Raw genomic sequence first — 26,780 nt, 5'->3', positions numbered from 1 at the left:
GGAGGTTAAGGACGTCATTTGCTGTAAAAGCATGGCTTTCATTCGGCTCAGAGTAAAACAGTCAATGAAGGCCATACAGGTGCCTCCCTGATTGTCTGGGTTGGTATAAACAGTACTTGCATACAGCAAGTACCCTAGAGCTTACATTGACAAGATATGCAATGCACCGGAGCAGCCCACAACAACCTTGATCATTCAGCATCAAGTAACTCCCATTTGAAAGTAACTCGAACACCAGATTCATCACGGCAGCTGGGGAACCTTTCAAGTGGAAGGATAAGTTTGCAACTGAACCATTAGAGGCCCTGTGAAGCATGATATCCTGGTGTATGAGAGATCCACACAAGGAATGCAGGAAACACATCTGTGTCCCCATTCCTACATCCAATTTCAAAGATTCCTTGATGAATTCCCTACCCATCGCTTCATATCTGCCTGCCTGGTGTTGTTCTAGGCAATTTTGAAACTGGAAAATAGTGACCGGTGGTGTTATGTGGCCACTGCCACAGTAAAAGGTAACTTGTCCAGTTTTTTAATACGCAGCATTGTATATTTTGCTCCCCTTTGTGACTTTATAATCTGTTTTCAGTTAGATTGTACGATGAAAATAAAGGCATACTGTTGATAAATTGCCAAGGCACATAACCAGAATGCAATGATTTCAGCGTCTAGCTCAATAGCATAATAAAACGTAGTTGAGATTGCTCATGTTGTAGAATGGACAGGTACTGTTCTAGTATATCAGTAGCAGATGATACAATGTTGCCCAGCGAATAAATCCTGAAAGTTAATATAGACAGACCGTTGTCAACTACTGCTCACGCCTTATCTAGGTTAAACTTATCTATTTAACAAAGTCTCTCCACAGCTCCTTCTTGGGAGATTTTCGTGATTTCATTATAGACAGCATAATAGAAATATTTCTGACGTTGCTTTACGGGACCTAGTAAAAAATCCCTTAAATCCACCTCATCTGAAAGTAAGGATAAGTGCTGTTTAACCTGGGACAGTGTTGAGGATTTTAACCAATCGGGGCACAACTTCCCAATATGGTATGATGTCACTACCTCGGATGTTCTCTTTGTACATATCGTGAGTCTGGCATTTGGATACTAAATCCTTCGGTTGTGCTATTGAATCTTAAATAACATCTCTTTGTGTCTGTGGGTCCAACTAACCCTCCCTTTCAGTTGGGGTCTGACGTATTGTACTGCATGATGTAATTTATTGTATCCCCTTCACTTGATTTAAAATTGATGTGTGAAGGTGTGGTATGCCGTGGTGTGTTCAAATCTTTATTCTTGGCTAGTCTAAGACAGAAAGTCTTTTGCAGAGTTTCATTCAGAAATATCATTTGTTGTGGAATGAGGCATGCTCTAAATAGTGCTTCTGTTCCCTGAAGTTGCCTTTCTTTAGAACCCCAGACTAATTTTGTGTCTATAGTGTCCTTCCATAAGTCAAAACCCTGTTTAGACAGTTGGGCAATAAAGGATGCATAATAAATCTGTTTGGTGTTAGGCAGTATATATTTTCTGTGCAGATATAGGTGCTACCTTATAGTAAAATGAGGTTGGGTTACAAGAGTTAAACCCTGAAAAATATGAATATTTCTGTGCAAACGTTTTTGAACCAACCTTTGGCGGTGTTGGATAATGTTCCCATTGGTTGTATGTGAAAACATTATGAGGGATACTTGATTTGTGTAAAAAGTGATGACCATGATGATGATATCAGTACATATTATCAAAGTCAGATGTGTCTTTCAACATTTCATTGCTTGAAAATGCAGCAGATTTTTCTAAATCAGAAAACATATTATTGACAGTTTCAAAATCCGAATCGTCAAAAATGCACTGGAGTTAGCAATATCATTTAGAGAAATTTTAAATAAATAAGATATTTTTAAACCTTCAGTGGGGCCAAATACTTCCAAATCAACTTTGTCCCAAACTATACCATCAGGAATTGGAACAGCTGTAATGTTCACGGAAAACAAGTCTCTTTGTTCATGATGAGTTGATGTATGAGGTTTCAGGACCAAGTTCACATTAGATACTGCAGAGTGTTCGGGGATTATTTTCCCTTCATAATTAAGCAAAGGACAGTTACTTGGCCAATCCAGAATAGAAAAAACAATATTACAGATATTATCCAGAGCTGGAGGAAAGGTGATACTAAGTAACTCTTTTTTAGAAAAGTGTAAAATTCACACATTTGTTGCTTATGGGTAACTGGGGCTGGCGCTGTCTCACGTTCACTGGGCTCAAAAGAGAAGGTATCAAAATCGATGACGTAGCCAGATGCAGTTCTGTCAATCTTTGGTAGCTCAGCTGGTTGTGTTGAACTGGCAGGTGTCTCTTGTTGAGACATATTGATGTAGATGTCGGTGTTTGGACTTATTAATATTTGTCTGTGTTTTGAAGTTCTGTTTCTAGAGGAACAAGTTCCTTTTCATTGTTGGAAATTCCATTACTTCGAATTGGTGACTCTTGAAATGTTATGAGTCTTTCTGTCTGTGCTTCCTTAATGGTGGCGAAAGGAGAGCGTCGGCTACCAAGGAACCCACAAGGCCTACTATTCAGTATCGACTCCATAGTGTGGTTTGATAAGATCAATGGAGATGAATCTCTTTTCTTTTTGCCAGCAAGAGGCAGAAGAAGTACTGTTCTTGTTCTTTCAACACCCAGGACAGGTACAGGCTTTCTGCAGGATGGCCCAAATTCTTTTTTGTCCTCGATCTTTTCTCTGACCAGATCTCTGACTTTTGGGATCCAGACAGGTCTTGCTGTGACTGATTTGACTTCCCCAGTGGCCGGACGCCCAGGGTGCCATGGGGGGGGGGGGAGATGGCCATGATCCTGCTCGACGCAGAGAAAGCCTTTGACCGGGTGGTTTGGAGTTTTCTTTGGGATATCCTTGCAGGGAGAGGTTTTGGGGATAAAATTATCAGAGCGCTCAAAGCTATGTATATGGACCCTGTAGCGCGAGTGGTGGTTATGGGTGAGAGCTCAGATAAAATAGCTATCAAGAGAGGTACGTGTCAAGGGTGCCCCTGTTCCCCGAACCTCTTCTCTCTCTACATTGACCCCCTTATTCAGGAAATATTAGGGTGTCCTAGGATCAGCCCTGTTATATTTAATGGTCATGTACATAAAATGTTGGCATATGCTGATGACCTGGCGGTCATCACCACCGATCCCCAGCAGGCGACGCCAGTTTTGGCCCAATTGGCAAAGGTTTTTGGCAGTCGATCAGGGTATCTAATAAACAAATCAAAAGCACAGATTATCTGTACTAAAAACATTTTTAAATCCGACCCAAGATTTGTGAATTCGGCAACTTATTTAGGGGTGAAAATCAATGCCTCAGTTGAAAAAATTGTAGATGAAAATGATCTCCTAGTCTTTTAATCTATTGAGGCAGATTTAAAAAGAATAGATGTGGTACACCTCTCATTGATAGGGAGGGTAAATGCACTAAAAATGACAATGTTTCCCAAAGTGCTGTACTTGTTTCAGGCAATACTTTTATTTATCGAGGAGAAAATAATTAAAAATCTGGAATCTATCTTTATAAGATTTATCTGGCAGTACGGTAAGGTCAGGCGCTCCACCAACTTTATGTCACTTCCTAGGGAAAGGGGTGGGTTGACACTCCCAAACCTAAGATTATACCACTGGACCTGTCTCCTGACACAAATGTCTGTCCTCTTTCAGTCTGAGGTGAATCCCGGTGTGAAAAATATTGATATTCAGAGTCCTCCTTTTTCTTTGAGCTGCTGTTGGGGAGAAAGGCAACTGGCTTACTGATGTGTGAAGTTGACCGGAGATTTTATAAGAAGGCCTGGCTCAAGAATCTGGAATGGGCATGGAGGGTTTGGAAGTCTATTCTAAAGTTTTGTAATGCTCCGAAGGTAAACTCATACCTTAATTTGTGCAACTCCAGCCTTTTTCCCCAGTTGGGCGCAGATAGGAACTTACAGGCCTGGAAGGGGCTGGGAATCAAGATTATTGGGGATATTATGGAGGGAGATGGGGTGGTGGGGTTTGATGTCCTGCAGCGTAGGTTTGGTATTCCATCTAACCATTGGCTTCTGTATGACCAAATTGTTCGAACCTTGAAGGCACTAAGACCTAAGCCACCGCCTCCGGTGGATATCCCCTTGATTGAATCATTAGCTAAAGGGTGCAAGAAGATAAAAGTAGTTTATAATCTTCTCCTAATGGGAATTCAAGATGATATGGAGAAGACCGAATGCGCTCTGGCCACGAAATTGTGTAATCCCCATGCTGAACTAGATCTCGCCTTATGTCTGAATAAAAAGATATTTCGGTCTTCAAATCTGCGGGACCAGCACTAAAAAATGGTATTTAATCTTTACCACACGCCGGCAAAGCTATTTGCTTGGGGGGTCAGGGAGGACGATAGCTGCCGTAGATGCAATGCCGGACAAGGATATTTATTGCATATGTTTTTCTGTTGTAGTCTGCTAGCTCCAATTAGAGATGAGATAGAATCATTTTGGGAGGGGCTGCTAAGTCATAAGATCGATCAATCCCCTACCCTGATGTAATTTGGTACAGATGATAAGCTGAAACTGGGAAAAGATGAGGAAGCTTAGGTCTTTATTTCAGTTGCGGTACTACGGATCTTAATTTCGGCGGGGTGGAAAGATGTTACTGCTCCCTCATTCCAAATGTGGCTTTCCAGATTACTGGGCATACATAATATAGAGTCCTGTCTATATGAACAGAAGGGTTTGGAAACTCGGGATCTCGGAAGACGTATATGGGCTCCTACCACAAAATGGAGGGAGGCAAGATTGTGTTCCAAGGGTACAGCATGTTATGTTTAAACCCACTTTATTAGCCGGGAGGGTTTTAAAATGCTTTTATCATCAACTTTGTATTTATTCCATGTTTAATAGTGTAATCACCCTGAATTTGCATGTATTTGTATGTCTCAAATGCTGGGCCTAAGCCCTGTCTATCTTGTTCTGGTTTTATGAGTTGTTATGTCTATTTATAATGCACCTGAAAATCCCAATAAAAATATTTTTAAAAAAAAAAGAATGTAGTGGGCCGCAGTGGTCCAGATAGACACACGCTAGTGGTCTGTCTGATATTAGTAAATGTGTCTGCGCTGGACATGCCACGGTGGAACCCTTCATCTGCTGACAGATGTCACATTTTAAGACAAAACTCTTTATCTGTTTTGTTAAACCAGGCCACTAACAGGGCAGGTTCAATAGTGAAACTGTCGCTGTTATCCCAGCACGTGCAGAACCTAGACCCTCATGTGCAGCTAGTATTAAACCTAATCTGCGATCCATGTTTGGTATTACTTCATCCCTCATTCCTGGAATCTGAGCATACAGAATATTGTTTGCATCCAACTTGTAGGAGTATTTGAATGGAAAACCTTTTGTAGGCTGTGCTGTTTTTGCGCGAAGCAATGACAGCTACCATTATATGTCTGTCTATTCTTGTTTTTAAACAAGCGATTGCAGCTATGTAAGTAGTAAGTCCTGCCCCCTTTGCAGCTTCATCAGCCAAAGAATTCCCTTCAACATGAATGCCATCACATTGATGACTCAGCGTCTGAATCACGTGAGCTCTTGGTAGTTCATTTTTCAAATCAGCTACCAGTTCCCACAGCATTTTATGCTTAATTGTTCCATCTTTTGAGTCTTTAAACCAATTTTGACCCCAGTTGTGAATATGTTTGTTGTATGACTGGACGCAGTAAAAAGAATCACACACTATGAGTGTGGGGAATTCTCGTTCAGTATTTATTAGTGCCAGTATTAGGGCTTTTAATTCTACAAGTGAGCCGTGCAGTTTCCTAGAGACTGTGTATTTGTATCGATGGGATGGAACTTGCCTTTCCGCATACAACCTTTTACGATTGCACAAGCAGTGCTTTATTGCTGTTTACTTCCTATGGCCAGCTGAGCAGATCTGTCAGTGTAAATAATATATTCATACTGATCGAGAGTAATTACTTCATTTCGGGAGCAAATTCTTGTCCATATTCAGGGATGCTTGTCTTTTTAGTCTTGGGTCATATCTGTATTCTACATCCGTTGTAGTGAGAGAATTAGCCCTTTGTATCCATCTTGGATGTAAGGCTTTCGCATGAGGAATGCTTGCCTTTGTAGCAGCCTCTAAGGCTGGTACTGGAGTCACAACAATTATTAGTTTCGCCTGAACTAGTGCTCTTTCTCTCAATACAGCAGTATGTACTGCTGTCAGAATTTTCTCTGTAGAAGCAAAGCTCATTTCAGCGTTTGTGTACAAATGTGATTAGTATGTTATGGGTACTGTTTTGCCTTCATTGAAGGTTTAGTAAGTGTACCCAGATTTACCCGCTATAAAGCGGATCACCAGATTGCATACATTAACGTGTGTCTGCAAGTGTTTTGAAGCTATCATGTAAGCTTGTAGTGAACAAAGGATATCTGTGTGTTCCTGTGTCCAATGCCCAACTGAGATTTCAGGTCTTATTAAGTTGTAGAAAGGTTTTACTCTTTCTGCATAATCCAAAATGTATGTTCTGCCAAAGCTTAACAATCCCAATATGGATTGTAAGTTTTTCATGGATTTAGGAGGTTGGAGTAGCACACACTTTTCTAAAAAGTTAGCTGCCCGGCTTTTTCCTTCACTTGATAACTCGTATCCTAAAAATAGGACATTGAGGTGGGCTACTTTTTTTTAAGTTGAATTTGTAGCCCTCAGGAGCAAACCCCAAAATGATGATGCTCACCCTGGTCAAGGGGTCCTGTAAATCATCATACGACAGATCCATATCATCCATATAGAACAATGCCTCTTGATCCAAATTCTGAAGTAATTTTGTTACCCTAGCGCTGAACAACCCAGGGCTATTCCTATACCCTTGGAGGAGTCGATAAAATTGACCCAGGGAACCTAGTGCGGAGAACGCTGTTAGATACCTGATTTCAGCACTATATTTTAGCAAAAAAATCCATTTGAGGTATCTAATGTTGTTTTGATTTGTTTCCGAACAATGTTATTCATTAATGTGGCACTGTGTGCATTCTGTACTGCAAATGTTTTTGTGCATGTGTTGAGATGTCTATAGTCTAAAACTGGACGGTATGAATTGTCAGGTTGCATTACGGGAAACAAAATATTATTCATCGCATAGGTGCAAAGTTCTATTACACCCTGGTATTCAAGTTGCTCTAAGATCTCCCTGACCATTTTTTTTGCTTCTTGTTTTATTGGGTATTGACTATGTGGAGTTGGACTCGTTTTTACTTGGATTACATGGTGTGGTGACTCAGCATCCCACCCAACATAGTTGCGATAAAGTGCTGGATGAAGGGCTGTTGCCCAATCCCATGCATATGTATGTTTTAAGTAAATCAGAGTTTCTTGGTGAACCCTGAAAGGAATGAGAGGAATGTGTATCAGTTTCCTGATATCTGTCAGGTTTTGTAATGTTAGCTCTATTCCCGAGATTATATCTCCTTTCAGAGGGCTCCTGTTGAGGAGACCCACTCCTGGATTGAGATCTATTTTCTCTAATATATATTTTTTTATTGTTATTATCCCATTTCTTCTTAGAAGAATCAGGTGCTTGCTTGCTGTTATCCTTCTTGGGACAACGAATGAGTAGAGGTTTTGTTGCTCTAGCTCCCAAACTATCTGTGCCTACTTCAGCATAGGTGTCAGTGATAATTTTTGGTAATTCAGGTTCCTTTTGTAAAGGAGTGAAATCCCTCAGGAGTTGACCTATTGCTACTGCTGTATCCCCTTTTATATTTGCTAATATTATAGCTGATACTTGGGCAAAGTTACCTAATATTTTCATCCCAAAGTTCAGAGCAGGTTCTGCTCCATATTCAGTTTGCATTTGTCTTAATACGTCTGGTATTACTGCTAATGAAGGGATACCAAGTGTTCTGGTAAATATGGCAGCGAAAACCGTAGCCCAAGTGGTACAATCCTCTATATGGGGAGCTAACCCCATTGATTGGCAGATTGTTAGCATTCTGTGTATTTCTTGAGGGCTTGTGTGTGGAAATACTGCCTGTGTTGTTTTCTGAGCTATCCAGAAAGGCATTTACTCACATTTGGTGGGCCTTCTACCCATAACTGCGTATAGCGTTTGTGGAGTAATTTTAGTTGTTGTACTCTGAACTTGATTTGTTTGTGTAGCTATTGTTGGTTAAAGTGTGAGTGGTCTCATCATGAACTGTGTCATGTTCCTGTAGAGTTAATTATTTCTTCTTGAAGTGTACATACGTCTGCTACTGGCATTGTGTCATTGTCTGGATTTGGTGTGTAACCGGCAAGGACAGGCCAAGTGGCCTGTCTCTTCAGGGCGGACCTAGTCTAGTTTTATTTCTTGTATGGGGAAGGGAACCTTTAAACTAGTTCATGTTCTCATGGTAGCTGAGCGGAATTTCAATGTCCTCATATGCACAGTTTTCCTCTGGTGTTTCATCTTCAGTGTAAGAATGAAATGTATTTGATTGCGCATCTGCTTGTGGGGATTTAACCCATGAATAGAATACCTCTGTTCTATATGACTCGTGAGCCTCAATCATGAAAGTTACTGTCCCACCCCTACCTGAGACCTCATAGTCCGCTAGTCTTAAGGTAAGGGCAGTTCTAACCTTTTCTGAAAGGTTAATTTCTCCTTCTTCTTCCTCATTCCTGACTAAGACAGGCCGTGCTAACAAAGCAGTGTCTTAGTTAGCCATTGTCATGAAGAAGGAAGAAGTTTTAAGGAAACTGAGATAAAGGTTTTATGCACAATAGGAACTGTCTGTCCTTCAAGCTTGATAAAGCTACAGCCAACAAATAGGATTTTTTGCCTACTCAGCTTTGGTGGATACTTCCTTTCCCACTTCAGACGTCTCTAGGGAAATGTGAGTAAAGGTCTCTGAGAATAGCACAACTAAACTACTCACATTTTACTGTTAAATAAGTACCAAACTAACGTTGGCAGCACCATGTTGTGTAGTTCCTATAAACCTATATAGGATCTGCACGTTTGGACAACATATACTGTAGGATTGGAGTCAGACTGATTCTGGGCACCCCTTCCGGATATGTCAGCCGGTGTAACAGCTAGCTTACAGTACCACTAGAATCTCCTCTTACCAAGGAGCAAATAGTTCTTGTCAAGTATCAAACATGACAACCCTGATCCCTCAGAATCGTGGTAATAGTGTATTTCTTTTCACTCAGTCACTTGTGCTCACTTTGTCTCGGAGAGATACACAGAATAAATGGTGGGGACAATTTTCAATAAGCATTTATTGAACCAGCGTCATTCTAGTGTAAAATAGGTGTGCTGAAACAACCATTAGACAGTGACAGATATCAATGATTATAAGCACGAATAAAGTAAAAGGATGGTAGAATTCTACCATCGTGCTAAAGCAATGAATACAGGCAAGTATATAAAATACATGACAGTAGTAAAATGCGTACTCCTACGATGCATCCCTAACTAGATGTACCTAAGTGTACCTAGCATATATGGGGGTTTCAAGCCAGGAATCACTCTAGGACAAAGACAACGCCATTACCTGAAGTGAGAGACTGTGGGACCCCGTCTTGGTGTCTAGTTGAACACCCTGCAAGGGATGTCAGATTACTATGAGCTACAGGGCCTGCGTGCAGGAACCTCAGCATCTTGCGTCGGTGTGTCGGCATGGAAGTTCTCCTCATTTCAGACTATCTTAGCGAGAGATGATGTATATACACCCAAAGTGGTAGCCCCTCGGGATATACCTTAGTCTGTCATATCGGACTGGGATAAGGAAAGGAATGACCCAATATATAGTTATTAAGCAGGAGATGATAGGCATGCTGCCCTGCTGTGAATCTAAGAATCCTAATACATAATGAATGAGCCTTAAGCTTTTTGGAGAAAATGCCATGTTATCTTTGGACATTACCGTAACTAGATAAAGGGTCAGTACTACGAAACGTTATTTAGTATATTGGTAGGGAGAATGTAGGTGAAGGTTTAGGGGACAACCTGAGCCTATTTTAGGGTACCTATATGGTACTTAACACACCCACTAGGCACAAGGGTGAGAGGAGCGGACCCTTGGGCAAGGAAGTTGCTCCTCCCAAAGTTTATTGCAGAAAATCAGTCGTTCTGCCCCCTGGGGGGCAGATGGGGCAGTAGCCCCCAATATGCCCACACTGGGGTTGCAGAAAGCCCACTAGATTCCAGGGATTTATTTAAATTTGATTTATGGGTGGGGCTGCCCAATATGAACATGTCAATGCCCCCACCCCGCAGATAAATTCCAGTCTTTCTGCCCCCCCCCCCCCGGCAGGCTGGTGGGGGCAATAGCCCCTGATCTAAACCCTGGGGCAGAGAGCATACTAGGCACCATGGATTTTATTTTATGTAGGGGCATGCTAAAGCCCCCACCCCTCCAAAACAACTTCCACAGTCTTTCTGGGTCCCCCTGGAGGCAGATGGGGGTGATATCCCCTGATCTGCACCCGGGGGGCTGAAAGCACGCTGGGCACCAGGGATTGTTTTAATGCATAGGGGTAGCCCAAAATAGGCATGCCAATGTCCCCACCCCCCAAACAAATCCACTGCCTTTCTGTCTCCCCTGGGAAGCAGATGGGGCAATAGCCTGTGATCTGTCCCCCAGGTGGGCAGAACAGATGGGCAGAAAGCATGCTAGGCACCAGGGATTTTTTATGTATTAAGGGGTGTGGGCCTGTCCAAAAAGGGCATGACAAAGCTCCCACCCCCCAAAAAAACGTTCACTGTCATTCTGCCCCCCAGGAGGCAGATGGGACAGTAGCCCCTGATCTGCCCCCTGGGGTGCAGAAAGCCCACTAGGAACCAGGGATTGTTTTTTTAACACAAAGAAGTGGGGGATATCCAAAATGGGAATGCCAATGACACCTGCCCCCCAATAATTTGCCACAGCCTTTCAGACTCCCTGGGAGGAAGATTGGGCAATAGGCCCTAATCTGCCCTCCGGGGCTTGGGCAGAAAGCCCACTAGGGACCAGGGATTTCGTTTTTGTTTTTTATATGTAGCAGTGAGGACTGCCGAGATTGCTTTCAGCGCCCCAGGAAAGCAGATCAGGACAATAGACTCTTATCTGTGGGCAGAAATCCCACTAGGCACCAGGGATATGTTAATGGGCATGCCAGTGAGAAACCCCATAGGCAAGGGTTGACCACTTTTCTTTAGACACACATGTTGGCAGTTTCAGTGATATTTTCATTCTCAGCGGGACCCAAGATAGGTAGAAAACCTCTGGAAACCAGAGAGAGTTTGTGTTTGTGTAAACTGTAGTTAGACTGATGGTCTGCATGTACTGACCTTTGGCTGGCATTTTGCTGGTGGTGTGTTGACCTGTACTTGGCTAATAGTATAGGTAGACTCACGCTTGATGATGGTGTGTGCAGATTGCTGCTTGCCTGTTGGTGTGTATGGAGTGGTGCTTGGCTGGCGGTGTTCGTGGACTGGGGCTTGGCTGGCTGTGCGCATGGATGGTACTTGGCTGCAGGTCCAGCAGGCACTGGACATTTACCGGGTGGGCCGGAAGGGTGTTGGCTGGTTTTATGGCCGTGGGGGGAAATTTTGTCACTCAGAGCCTGTTTTGCAGCAGTTTTGCAATATCAGCATCCAGTAACAAAAGCAGGAGCTGTGCTTTTTACTAGCACGCCCCCCTCCCAGGGCTGCTCAAGCAGCAATCTGCCAGGGCAGGCTGCTGTTCCCAATCTGACCATGCTTGGCTGGCGGTGTGTGGAGATGGCGCTTGGCTGGTGGAGTGCATGGATGGCACTTGGCTGGCGGTGTGCGTGGATATTGCTTGGCTGAGAGTGTGCATTGATAGCACTTGGCTAACAGTGTATGCGGATAGCGCTTGGCTAGCAGTGTACATGGATGGCACTTGGCTGATGTTGTGTGTGGATGGTGGTGTGCATGTATTGACTCTTGGCTGGCTGGTGGTGTGGCTTGCATGGATCCCCCAACATTTTCTTACCCAGAATCTCCCGCAAACCTCAGATTTACTTATAAAGTCACATTTCTGCATGGGTAAGTTGTAGGATCACTGCACAGGCACACTTTCCTACTACCCTGCATTCCCCTTGGTCTCCCGTGAAAAACAATACCTCAATAGTATGGGTGCCCAAGGTAGCTTCAGCCTAAAAACATATACACAAACTGCTCTTTTGGGGCCCCCACAATCTCTACACGTTTTTGGAGCTTCCATGTCCTGGGCACTTGGTCCATCCACACAAGTAAGGTATAATTTTTATCAAGAGACTGAGCTGAACGCTTTGTGGTAGGGAATTAGTGCTGTGCTATGATCCCACAACTTTTCCACACAGATATTTGAGTAAAATGTGACTTTTTAGCAAAATTTGAGGTTTGCAGCGAATTTCTTGAAGGAAAATATTGGGGAATCAATGGCATGCATGCCACACCTCCCTGGACTCCCTCGGGCATGTAGTTTTCAGAAAAGTCTGTGTCTTTATGTTCCTCTAGATGTCTGCAAACCTGGGACCAAAAACACAGGTGCTCACCTATCTATTACAAAACCACCATGTCTTTTTGTGATAGGTAATTTTGATGTCTCCACAATACGTTTTGGGCCCTTCCGTGCCACATGCACTTGGCCCACCCATACGAGTCACTTGGTGGATCCATGCAGATTCCAGAACCTTCCATAACAGAAATGTGAGGAAAATGTTGTTTTGTTTTACAAAGTTTGAGGTTTGCAAGGGATTCTGGTTAACAGACCTTGGTGAAAGCCACACAAGTCACTCCATACTAGATTCCCCTTGGTGTCTGGTTTCAAAAAATGTATAGGTTTCCCTAGGCGCCAGCAGAGAGAGGGTTCCAAATCCACAGCTAGGCACTTTGGAAAAAAGGGTCAGTTTCCACTGTATAAATGTGGTGTATCCATGTTGCTCTTTGTACCATTTTCTGTCAAGGGCACTACTCCTACCCACACAAGTGAGGTAACATTTTTATTGGGAGATTTTGAGGAACGTGGGTTGAATTCTGTGGACCCACACAGGTTCCCGATATTGTGGATTTTTTTTTACAAATTTTGAGTTTTGCCAGGGATTCTTGGTAACCCAACCTGGTGAAAGCCACAAAAGTCACCCTATCCTAGATTCACCTGAGTGTCTAGTTATCAAAAATGTATAGGTTTGCTAGGTTTAATTAGATGCCGACAGAGCTAAAGTTCAAAATCCACAGTTAGCCACTTTGCAAAAAAAGAGTCAATTTTCACTGTAAAAATGTGCTGTATCCTCGTTGCGTTTTGACCTGTTGCCTGTCGCAGGCACTAGGCCTACCCGGACAAGTGAGTTACCCTTTCTATCGGGATACTTTCTGGAATGCAGGTGAGTAGAATTTTGTTGATCCACGAATATTCCATAACTTTCCACCACAAAAATTTGAGGAAAATGTTTTTTTACACAGTTTGAGGTTTGCAAGGGATTCTGGGTAAAAGAGCCTAGAGAGCCACACAAGTCACCCCATCCTGGATTCAACTAGGTGTCTTTTTTTCAGAAATGTATAGGTTTGCTAGGTTTGCTGTAGGTGCTGGCAGAGCTAGGGTTCAAAATCCACAGCTAGGCACTTTGCAAAAAAAAGGGTCAGTTTTCACTGTAAAAATGTGGTGTTTGGCCCATTCCCTGTCATTGGCACTAGGCCTACCCACACAACTGAAGTTCCCTTTTTATCCGGAGACTTTGTGGATCCATGCATATTCCAGATCTTTCCATCTCAGAAATGTGTTAGAACTGTGCATTTTTTACAAAGTTTGTGGATTTTAAGGAATTCTGGGTAACAGAACCTAGTGAGAGCCACACAAGTCACCCCATCCTGATTTTCCCTGTGTGTCTTGTTTTATAAATGTACACATTTGCTAGGCTTTCCTAGGTGCGGGCTGAGCTAGGGTCCAAAATCCACAGCTAGGCACATTGCGAAAAAGGGTCCCTTTTCACTGGAAAAATTGAATATCTCCATTTTGCATTTCAGAAAGTTTCCTGCGGCAGGCACTAGTTCTACCCACACAAGTGAGGTACCATTTTCATCTGGATACTTCGGGGAATACAGAATTGTAGAGCAACAGTTATCACCTATTGTCTTTCTATGTATTTCTGCATTCCAAATGTAAGGCAATGTGTAAAAAAAAAGTCACTTGGAAAAACTTCCTATAATTCACATGCTAGTATGGGTACCCACAGTTTCTGAGATGTGCAAATAGCTACTGCTACTAAACTCTATATTATGTTCCCATTCAAAAAATATATAGGTGTTCTTAATACCTTAATTTTCACTCTTTATATTTTACCAAATGATTTTCTATATACCCGCTAAACAATGAAAACCATTGCAAGACGCAGTCATTGGCTCTGGGTTCCTCAGGTTTCGGGGTGAACCTACAAGTCCTATATATCCCCACAACAAAGATGGTTTCAACTGGTATAACGGTATATTGCTTTAAAAAAATCTGTCATACTTAGAAGAAGTTACAGGTGAAAATGCTGGCACAAATGGCTGTTTTTTCCAACTCTTTTTTAATTATTCTTATTTTCAACTGTTAGTTTCTATTAAAAAATCCTAAAGAATCTACAGAAATGACCCCTTGCTGAATTCAGAAATGTGTCTACATTTCAGAAATGTGTAGCTGTATGGGATCCATTAATGATTTCACACCCATTTCTCCCACTAGCTGTATTGTGACTAATTTCTGGGTCCCCCCCAGAGAAATCCACAAACCCTGGGTAACTATAGAATCCTCAGGATGTTGAAAGAAAATTACCCAAATTTGCCATGGATGCCTTAGGTGGACAAAACGTTACAGGGGCCTAATTGAGAACCACCCCAAATAGCCCAAAAAAAACTTAGCACGGGGTGGGCAAGGCCTAGGAGCTAATGAGGTAGATTGCAAATTGTGACTCTAAATTTAAAGGTGCTGGGGTGAAAGAGAGGGAGGACTAGTGTCAACCGAACCAACACCTTAAGTCCTGGGGAACAGCCATGTTTTTATTAGCTTCCTGAATACTGTCCTGTTTGGTTGGAGTCTGACTGGGATATGTTGTTGGTTCCACATCCTAGCCACACCATGAGATAACCTCTTATCAACCCATCTGGCTCTACGGACTTTCGTGGCACACATGAGACCAGAGTTAGCTGATCTAAGACTTCTTATTAGAGCGTAGCAGTGAAAGATTTTTCGAAGGTCCGCAGCCCCTCCGCCATAAAGTGTCTTATGAGCCTGACATAAGTCCTTACATTTTAGACGTTGCTGTATTGTTATAGTTTTTAAATAAAGGTAACTTTTTTTTCCAAATGCAGTCCATTTTCCTTAAAAGAAATTGGGCTGCATTTAAAAAAATGTTTTCCTTTTTTTTAAAGTTTGTTCCTTGGACCACTGCATATTCTTCAAGAAGCTTTTTCTTTTTAATTTACAAAGGACTCAAAGTGAAACCTTCCCTTTTGTGAATACCTAAAATCCCTTTTAAGATCTCAGTCACTTCACAATGTTTTGCAACTAGGTTTCATTTGCATCTGTGACTCCGTGTATTATTGTAAGGAAGCAAAGCATTAGAATGGTCTCTCTCCAACTGTAATGATACCGAAGAGAAAAGAATGTTTAATACTTTTCATAATTGTGGCCTTTATTGTTTCTCAAAAATATATAATCAGCAAAAAGAGAATGTTTGCAAAGTGCTGGAATCATGTAGGTGGCAGATATCTTGGCATGATTAGCGTTCCCTTGGTATTGCATACTGTTAGTTATTGAGAATGAATGCTAAGACAAAGTAATTCCTTTGCGAGGTCATCAATGGTTACTTATTTCAAACCAAAGTACAATTAACAGCATCATAAATAAATACAATATGTAATTTAAAATGTTCACATAAATATTTCAAGTCGTGGGACCGATAAACATCAGAGCTAACACTGTTTTTAAGATAGAAAATAATGATCAGTGAGCTACTCTCATTTATGTCAAATCAATATATTTTTAGTATATCAAGCAAAACAAATGTACTTCTTTTTTAACTGAAATATTCACATTCCCTCAGATTTCAGATTGGATTAGTTTGGCTGTTTTACATTAGAGCAGTGAGGTTGGCAGAGGAAACAGCCTTTACAAAGCGGGCAGAGCCACTAGTGCTGTTTCCCCGCGAGTGGAACCAAGTTTGCCAGGAATATGCCTTAACCCTGCATATGCCTAAGGCAGTGCGAGGTCTAGAACGTAGATGGGCAGGCACAGGAAGAGGAAGGATCGGGAGGGTCGGGTTGCTCTTAGGGCTTGATGAGTCAGTGTTGTTTTAAGGGCTCAGGGCGGTCAGGGTTGTTTTAGGGCTCGGGGCCAGGGGTCAGAGTTGTTTTAGGGCTCTGGCAGTTGCGGCCCGTGGAGGGGGTTCCATGGGGCGAAAAGGCGGTGCGGGGGAGGGGCAGGGTGGGTTGTATTAAACACCGGAATATGGATGATTGGAGGTAAGTATACAATTAAATAAATAACATGAATTTCGTAGCGCTCGCTGCATCACATTTTGCGATGCAGGGCGCACAACGAAATTCGTTTTATTTATTTATCTTTACCACTTATATCCCTTTACCAGTAATGCCTTCACCACCAAAGTGCGTGGTAAAGGCATGCGTGGTAAAGGAGTGCATTTTTCAGACACATTTGTTGTTGGCGCAGCGTTGTACAGGCAAAAGTGGTTTAATCAAGCGTGCCTCAGTCATAGAACCGGTTGACTGGATTACATTTAAATAGAATGGTGTTACACCATTCTGTGGTGTACATATGCTTGCTGCCATAGGTTGCAAGTCTACTGGAAACAATTTTTTTTTATTTTTCTTATAACAACCGAGATTGAATGAAGAAAATGTTTCTTTTTTTCCAGAACCATACTTCACATCCCATAGTTTTCCCTGATCATTCTTCGCAGTCACCTCGAAACTGATTGCTTTGCAATCATATAAAATGTAAAATATGAAAATATTGCTGCTACTGGGGTCGCGACATCAATGAATACAGCTTTTAATTCAAAGGCTAATGTTCTTTCCGCTCATTTTTGCTTGCCTTTGAATTATCGCGGTGCCAAATCATTATGTTTTAAGTAGCAGTATTTGCTTCCTCTCAAGCAACGATGAAATTGCTGTTGTTCTGATTTGTAAAGTCTGTTATTTTACCTGTGGGTAGTTTTTTTCTACTTCATCATCATGCTGATTTTAAGTTGTTATTCTCTGTTTCTGATGCATTGAACAAATGCAGATGAATCCGTTCCACTGAAAAAGACCCATTTCGCTCCTTGAAGAGACACTGCCGCCCCATCCTTCTCTCTATCCCGATAAACGCGAGATTAATGCGCTGGCAGCAATTCAGATTACATTGCATATTTTCAACGGAAAGACACTTGCAAGGAAAAATATATTCATTTTATATGTCATCTGATGGTAACTATCTAAATCCAGTTATTTCTTTGAAGAATGCACATTATTATAAGCACTCCTGCAAATTCCTGTGAACTTTCTGTTAATTAGAGACGCCTACATGGGTTATTAAACTGAGATGCGTGTATTAAAAAATCCATGTAGGATAATACCAGAAATTAGGCTACAGACTCACACTCTCCAGGAAAGCACAGCCACAGCTTAATATCCTTTGGAAGATAATACTGTGTGTATTTCTACCACCACGCACATCAATCCAAAGAGGAGGCAACTTCCATTTACATTCAAACCGATCACACAATGTAATATTTCTACTTCACAAATTAGGGTGACCCGAGCTCCATTTTACATTTACATATGCAGGATTCTATTGTGAAAGGATTATGTTAGAACAACACATGCCACTACAACGCATGGGCCGTTACAACACATTACATTACAAATACGTTGTAAAGGCATGCATTGTAAAGGAATATGCATGGTAAAATATGTTGTTGTAATTGACAGGGCAAGATTTTACCATGCATATGCCTGTACAAACGCCTGCCTTTACAATGAATTTCATTGTAATTTCATGATTGGTATAGGCAGACATTGCATGCCCAAGGTTGCGTTTGTAAATATTAGTATTTTACAGGTAAGTATAAACACTATATATATATATATAATATTATATATATATATATTATAAGGATACTTGTGTACATATGTGTATATATATATATACATGGAGGTGTACTTTTTGTAAAATCCAATAAAATCTGGGGTTCACAACGTTCCTGTGAGTGCTTTGCATTTCATGCTTAGGATTGCTGGATCCGCAAGGCGTCTGTCACTGCGCTTTAAAGCACCCGATCGCGAGTATAAGGGAAAGTGAATGACGGTCTGCAGAGAAGAATATATATATGTATATATATATATATATATATATATTTATATATATATATATATATATTTTTTTTTTTTTAGACAATTGAGAGATAAAGAGTGCTATGTCACAGTGAAAAGAGAGGAATATGTTAAAAGCACCATTGCCTATGAAAATCTTTTGAAACAATGGAAGGAAGAGGGTATGATCAGCCCTGATGAATTTGCCTTTCCTGCACTGTGATTCCCCCATGCTGCCCTCCTTTTATCATTTGCCTAAAATCCATAAAAATGCCAAAAGACCACCAGGGAGGCCAATTGTCTCGGCAATTGGCAGCCTTTTGGAAAACACATCACGCTTTATAGACATTTTTTTAGCACCCATCGTTAAGGACTTGCCCTCTTATGTAAGAGATACACAGGACTTTCTTCGCATCATGGACAACGTCTCCTGGGATAAAGACATGCTATTAATAACGATGGATGTCGTTAATCTATATACATGCATAGATCACGAACAAGGACTGTGTGCTACAAAGTGGTTTTTGGAGAAAAAACAACCGAAATACCGAGCACATAGTGACATGCTCCTGTGCATGATGAGATTTTGTTTGTTCAATAACTATTTCCTGTTTGCGGGCCAATTGTATAAGCAGATCAGAGGGACCTCAATGGGCTCGTGCTTCTCCCCCAGCTACGCAAATTTATTCGTAGGCTGGTGGGAGAAGCACGAGGCATGGGGAGGCAGTAATGAAAAATGGAGTGAAAGAATATTGATGTGGACCAGATACATCGACGATCTGTTTATCATTTGGAGGGGAGACAGGGCCTCGGCTGAGGAGTATGTCTCAACTCTGAACAATAATGACCTGAATCTACAGTTCACCTGCACAATAAGTGACAAAAGTGTATGTTACCTTGACCTAGAGGTTTTTGTGGAAAATGATCATCTCCACACCAGACTCTACAGAAAGCCAACGGCTGGTAACGCCGTATTGCATGCGGCCAGCCATCATCCTAGAAGTCTGGTAAGGAATTAGACTCAAAAGAAACTGCTCTGGGACGGAGGATTTCAAAAAAGCTCAGGAGGAAGCTAGCGATAGGTTTCAAGCGAGGGGATACTACCAGAACATCCTAGAACAAGCAAATGCTAAAGCAGAGACTATTGACAGGAGGGATCTTCTGTTGGTTAAGGAGTCAAGGAAAGATAACGATCAGGTCAGAATGATAACGACAGTTAACAGTAAATCTGGGGAACTGGTCCAGACCTTTAAGAAAAACTGGCACATATTACAAACTGATAACATCTTGAAGAAATTCTTACCTGATAGACCTATGGTAACATATAAGAGATAAATAACAAGAGAGTAGACCAGGTCTGGGGATAGTGCGGCACCAAACAGATGACTCAGATACGATAAGATGCACATGTGTGCCAGTGTTGCTGAAAATTATTGGACACAAAAGGCTAGAAAAAGTCCCATCAGACCACCCAACTGGTGGAGTTTGCGTCACGTGGGATATTGCTGATCAATCCTTACCACACCCAGCCTTACGGTGCTGTAGTGGAAAAGGATGTCCGCGGTCCAGCCATAATGATTCCAATGGAGTGGACTAAATGAAGTGCAGTGCTCAAAGAAATAGTGATAAAGTAAAATTGGCTACACTGGCCCAGAAAGAGTGTACATACTAAAGTCAGTGTGTCAATGGTTAAAAACACGCCTGGTAGAGAAGTTGAACTACCCAGTGGCGCTGTGCAAATTGGTCGACATGTTTCAGCATAAGGGGCCATTCCCCTGCTTTCTTCAGGACCTTGGGTGTGTAATGGCTACTGCTACTATAACCGCACGTGTTAAAGTAAGTAGGGGACTGAATAACCATACCGATAGACAGGACAGTTACATATCTACCAGAAAGCAGAACGCTTGGACGTCCACTGGCGAAGGAGAAACTTTCTTCTTCCTATCAACAAACAAGAGAATTTTTGTTGTACAGCAACATATAACACACATACATCTGCCTGTATACAGAGCAACCGCATGGAACAACACTTGCATGAATTATTTTACATTCTGCATATATAGGTTCAAGCATACTAGCTTAATCACACAGAGGAAATTCCTCGTAGTGATACTCACCCAGCCTTGTGTGGGTGAAGACCTCACCTCACCCGGCAACCGCTCGGGAGTATGAGGCCCCGCTCTGCAGTGTAGAAAAGGGACAAAGTGAATACATGACTCTACTATGTCACAGCCAATAGCTCTACACCAGAAAACCCAACAAACGTGTGATAGGTGATCAACTACCAGACACAGTCCCCGCCACATCAACCCAAAAGGCACATTTGTCCTCCGCATCTAATGCGAGACACACCGAATGACATAATTTAATGCCAACGCATGGAGTGCGAGACACAGCCAGTTACATAATCTGATGTCAACGCATGAAAGTATCCCTGAACCCATTGTAAAAAGCTACAGGATACCTCAACTAGAAGAAGTCTTACTTCAAACCCTCTCATGTGGAATAAGAAGAGGAAAAGATGAAAAAAGTAGACCTGCTGGACTAACCATGTTACAAACTTCCTATGTAGAGGCTGGACAAGGAAAAAGAAAAGGAAAAACGGAGTCCTCTCCTACTGCATAGTGTCTTCAGTGATAAGAACCGGCTGAGCTGACAAGCTCCGTTATATAATAAACGAGCTGAATATCAAAAGCTAACTAACACCAGCAGGGTCCGGCGGGGTACTCACCTATCCGTCGGTACCCCTGTAGTTGCACCAAGCGGAAGTGGAGGTAATGGTAGGTACGTCCAAAGCTGCTAAATAACCACCGTCCAGTGGTGAGCAATGCGGAAGTGATTACCCAGGCGAGCGCGACGGGAGACACTAGTTTATGGCGCATGCGCGTTTCGGTCCCGAATCGCCGGTGAGGGTTTAGGAGAAAAGAGCGTATTGTATAGTTTATTAATCAAGGAGCATACAAGCTTAATCAATCGCCAATGCCTTCAGAGCCTCCCGGTGGGCCGCGTTATAAAAACGGTCTGATGTCTGCCACCAAGCTAGCGCGCATCGCTGACGCGAGGGAACACTACTCCTACTGTCATGCGCCGGCAATGGGTTACAGCCGGGATTAAAAATACTTGGTAGAAGGCTCAAGCGTGTGCTCTACATAAGAAAAACAAGTGGCATGTAGGTTTTATTATCGTCATGGAGACGCGCACACTGGTTGGAGTTGAAAATTATTTAGATGTAAGAAGCTGGCATCTAGGGTGCTAAATATCAGTGTTGGTAAAATTACCTATGCAATATACCTAACCCTCCACCTGTTAATAGAAGGAAAACCCGTTGTCTTTGACCAAAAGTAAGTTTTGTCAAAAGGTTTGCTCAATACTGGAACATGACCCAAAATCCTCATCACTCATACAGTTTTCCAAGTAATTGTAATGTGGCCATGAGGGGTAGAATATTACAAAACCAGTGCCATTAAGGGGAGGACGCGGCCGAGACCGGGAGGATAGAGAAGCAACACACACAATTAAGTTGGGTGAGCTCAGAAAAATGCAAACACACGGTGTTTACAATGAATATAAAGACCCGCAACTGAAAAGTTGCTCTAAATACTATAAAACAAAACTGTATGGAGGATTGATCAGCAATATCCCACGTGACGCAAACTCCACCAGTTGGGTGGTCTGATGGGACTTTTTCTAGCCTTTTGTGTCCAATAATTTTCAGCAACACTGGCACACATGTGCATCTTATCGTATCTGAGTCATCTGTTTGGTGCCGCACTATCCCCAGACCTGGTCTACTCTCTTGTTATTTGTGTACTTGACTAGGGGATTTAGTAGACGGGTCTTTAAATATCCCCTTTGACCCTCCATACAGTTTTGTTTTATAGTATTTAGAGCAACTTTTCAGTTGCGGGTCTTTATATTCATTGTAAACACCGTGTGTTTGCATTTTTCTGAGCTCACCCAACTTAATTGTGTGTGTTGCTTCTCTATCCTCCCGGTCTCGGCCGCGTCCTCCCCTTAATGGCACTGGTTTTGTAATATTCTACCCCTCATGGCCACATTACAATTACTTGGAAAACTGTATGAGTGATGAGGATTTTGGGTCATGTTCCAGTATTGAGCAAACCTTTTGACAAAACTTACTTTTGGTCAAAGACAACGGGTTTTCCTTCTATTAACAGGTGGAGGGTTAGGTATATTGCATAGGTAATTTTACCGACACTGATATTTAGCACCCTAGATGCCAGCTTCTTACATCTAAATAATTTTCAACTCCAACCAGTGTGCGCGTCTCCATGACGATAATAAAACCATAAAACCTACATGCCACTTGTTTTTCTTATGTAGAGCACACGCTTGAGCCTTCTACCAAGTATTTTTAATCCCGGCTGTAACCCATTGCCGGCGCATGACAGTAGGAGTAGTGTTCCCTCGCGTCAGCGATGCGCGCTAGCTTGGTGGCAGACATCAGACCGTTTTTATAACGCGGCCCACCGGGAGGCTCTGAAGGCATTGGCGATTGATTAAGCTTGTATGCTCCTTGATTAATAAACTATACAATACGCTCTTTTCTCCTAAACCCTCACCGGCGATTCGGGACCGAAACGCGCATGCGCCATAAACTAGTGTCTCCCGTCGCGCTCGCCTGGGTAATCACTTCCGCATTGCTCACCACTGGACGGTGGTTATTTAGCAGCTTTGGACGTACCTACCATTACCTCCACTTCCGCTTGGTGCAACTACAGGGGTACCGACGGATAGGTGAGTACCCCGCCGGACCCTGCTGGTGTTAGTTAGCTTTTGATATTCAGCTCGTTTATTATATAACGGAGCTTGTCAGCTCAGCCGGTTCTTATCACTGAAGACACTATGCAGTAGGAGAGGACTCCGTTTTTCCTTTTCTTTTTCCTTGTCCAGCCTCTACATAGGAAGTTTGTAACATGGTTAGTCCAGCAGGTCTACTTTTTTCATCTTTTCCTCTTCTTATTCCACATGAGAGGGTTTGAAGTAAGACTTCTTCTAGTTGAGGTATCCTGTAGCTTTTTACAATGGGTTCAGGGATACTTTCATGCGTTGACATCAGATTATGTAACTGGCTGTGTCTCGCACTCCATGCGTTGGCATTAAATTATGTCATTCGGTGTGTCTCGCATTAGATGCGGAGGACAAATGTGCCTTTTGGGTTGATGTGGCGGGGACTGTGTCTGGTAGTTGATCACCTATCACACGTTTGTTGGGTTTTCTGGTGTAGAGCTATTGGCTGTGACATAGTAGAGTCATGTATTCACTTTGTCCCTTTTCTACACTGCAGAGCGGGGCCTCATACTCCCGAGCGGTTGCCGGGTGAGGTGAGGTCGTCACCCACACAAGGCTGGGTGAGTATCACTACGAGGAATTTCCTCTGTGTGATTAAGCTAGTATGCTTGAACCTATATATGCAGAATGTAAAATAATTCATGCAAGTGTTGTTCCATGCGGTTGCTCTGTATACAGGCAGATGTATGTGTGTTATATGTTGCTGTACAACAAAAATTCTCTTGTTTGTTGATAGGAAGAAGAAAGTTTCTCCTTCGCCAGTGGACGTCCAAGCGTTCTGCTTTCTGGTAGATATGTAACTGTCCTGTCTATCGGTATGGTTATTCAGTCCCCTACTTACTTTAACACGTGCGGTTATAGTAGCAGTAGCCATTACACACCCAAGGTCCTGAAGAAAGCAGGGGAATGGCCCCTTATGCTGAAACATGTCGACCAATTTGCACAGCGCCACTGGGTAGTTCAACTTCTCTACCAGGCGTGTTTTTAACCATTGACACACTGACTTTAGTATGTACACTCTTTCTGGGCCAGTGTAGCCAATTTTACTTTATCACTATTTCTTTGAGCACTGCACTTCATTTAGTCCACTCCATTGGAATCATTATGGCTGGACCGCGGACATCCTTTTCCACTACAGCACTGTAAGGCTGGGTGTGGTAAGGATTGATCAGCAATATCCCACGTGACGCAAACTCCACCAGTTGGGTGGTCTGATGGGACTTTTTCTAGCCTTTTGTGTCCAATAATTTTCAGCAACACTGGCACACATGTGCATCTTATCGTATCTGAGTCATCTGTTTGGTGCCGCACTATCCCCAGACCTGGTCTACTCTCTTGTTATTTGTGTACTTGACTAGGGGATTTAGTAGACGGGTCTTTAAATATCCCCTTTGACCCTCCATACAGTTTTGTTTTATAGTATTTAGAGCAACTTTTCAGTTGCGGGTCTTTATATTCATTGTAAACACCGTGTGTTTGCATTTTTCTGAGCTCACCCAACTTAATTGTGTGTGTTGCTTCTCTATCCTCCCGGTCTCGGCCGCGTCCTCCCCTTAATGGCACTGGTTTTGTAATATTCTACCCCTCATGGCCACATTACAATTACTTGGAAAACTGTATGAGTGATGAGGATTTTGGGTCATGTTCCAGTATTGAGCAAACCTTTTGACAAAACTTACTTTTGGTCAAAGACAACGGGTTTTCCTTCTATTAACAGGTGGAGGGTTAGGTATATTGCATAGGTAATTTTACCGACACTGATATTTAGCACCCTAGATGCCAGCTTCTTACATCTAAATAATTTTCAACTCCAACCAGTGTGCGCGTCTCCATGACGATAATAAAACCTACATGCCACTTGTTTTTCTTATGTAGAGCACACGCTTGAGCCTTCTACCAAGTATTTTTAATCCCGGCTGTAACCCATTGCCGGCGCATGACAGTAGGAGTAGTGTTCCCTCGCGTCAGCGATGCGCGCTAGCTTGGTGGCAGACATCAGACCGTTTTTATAACGCGGCCCACCGGGAGGCTCTGAAGGCATTGGCGATTGATTAAGCTTGTATGCTCCTTGATTAATAAACTATACAATACGCTCTTTTCTCCTAAACCCTCACCGGCGATTCGGGACCGAAACGCGCATGCGCCATAAACTAGTGTCTCCCGTCGCGCTCGCCTGGGTAATCACTTCCGCATTGCTCACCACTGGACGGTGGTTATTTAGCAGCTTTGGACGTACCTACCATTACCTCCACTTCCGCTTGGTGCAACTACAGGGGTACCGACGGATAGGTGAGTACCCCGCCGGACCCTGCTGGTGTTAGTTAGCTTTTGATATTCAGCTCGTTTATTATATAACGGAGCTTGTCAGCTCAGCCGGTTCTTATCACTGAAGACACTATGCAGTAGGAGAGGACTCCGTTTTTCCTTTTCTTTTTCCTTGTCCAGCCTCTACATAGGAAGTTTGTAACATGGTTAGTCCAGCAGGTCTACTTTTTTCATCTTTTCCTCTTCTTATTCCACATGAGAGGGTTTGAAGTAAGACTTCTTCTAGTTGAGGTATCCTGTAGCTTTTTACAATGGGTTCAGGGATACTTTCATGCGTTGACATCAGATTATGTAACTGGCTGTGTCTCGCACTCCATGCGTTGGCATTAAATTATGTCATTCGGTGTGTCTCGCATTAGATGCGGAGGACAAATGTGCCTTTTGGGTTGATGTGGCGGGGACTGTGTCTGGTAGTTGATCACCTATCACACGTTTGTTGGGTTTTCTGGTGTAGAGCTATTGGCTGTGACATAGTAGAGTCATGTATTCACTTTGTCCCTTTTCTACACTGCAGAGCGGGGCCTCATACTCCCGAGCGGTTGCCGGGTGAGGTGAGGTCGTCACCCACACAAGGCTGGGTGAGTATCACTACGAGGAATTTCCTCTGTGTGATTAAGCTAGTATGCTTGAACCTATATATGCAGAATGTAAAATAATTCATGCAAGTGTTGTTCCATGCGGTTGCTCTGTATACAGGCAGATGTATGTGTGTTATATGTTGCTGTACAACAAAAATTCTCTTGTTTGTTGATAGGAAGAAGAAAGTTTCTCCTTCGCCAGTGGACGTCCAAGCGTTCTGCTTTCTGGTAGATATGTAACTGTCCTGTCTATCGGTATGGTTATTCAGTCCCCTACTTACTTTAACACGTGCGGTTATAGTAGCAGTAGCCATTACACACCCAAGGTCCTGAAGAAAGCAGGGGAATGGCCCCTTATGCTGAAACATGTCGACCAATTTGCACAGCGCCACTGGGTAGTTCAACTTCTCTACCAGGCGTGTTTTTAACCATTGACACACTGACTTTAGTATGTACACTCTTTCTGGGCCAGTGTAGCCAATTTTACTTTATCACTATTTCTTTGAGCACTGCACTTCATTTAGTCCACTCCATTGGAATCATTATGGCTGGACCGCGGACATCCTTTTCCACTACAGCACTGTAAGGCTGGGTGTGGTAAGGATTGATCAGCAATATCCCACGTGACGCAAACTCCACCAGTTGGGTGGTCTGATGGGACTTTTTCTAGCCTTTTGTGTCCAATAATTTTCAGCAACACTGGCACACATGTGC

This window comes from Lissotriton vulgaris, chromosome 7 (genome assembly GCF_964263255.1).
Source record: "Lissotriton vulgaris chromosome 7, aLisVul1.2, whole genome shotgun sequence".
Lineage (NCBI taxonomy): Eukaryota > Metazoa > Chordata > Amphibia > Caudata > Salamandridae > Lissotriton > Lissotriton vulgaris.
This window is presented reverse-complemented; position numbering follows the sequence as displayed.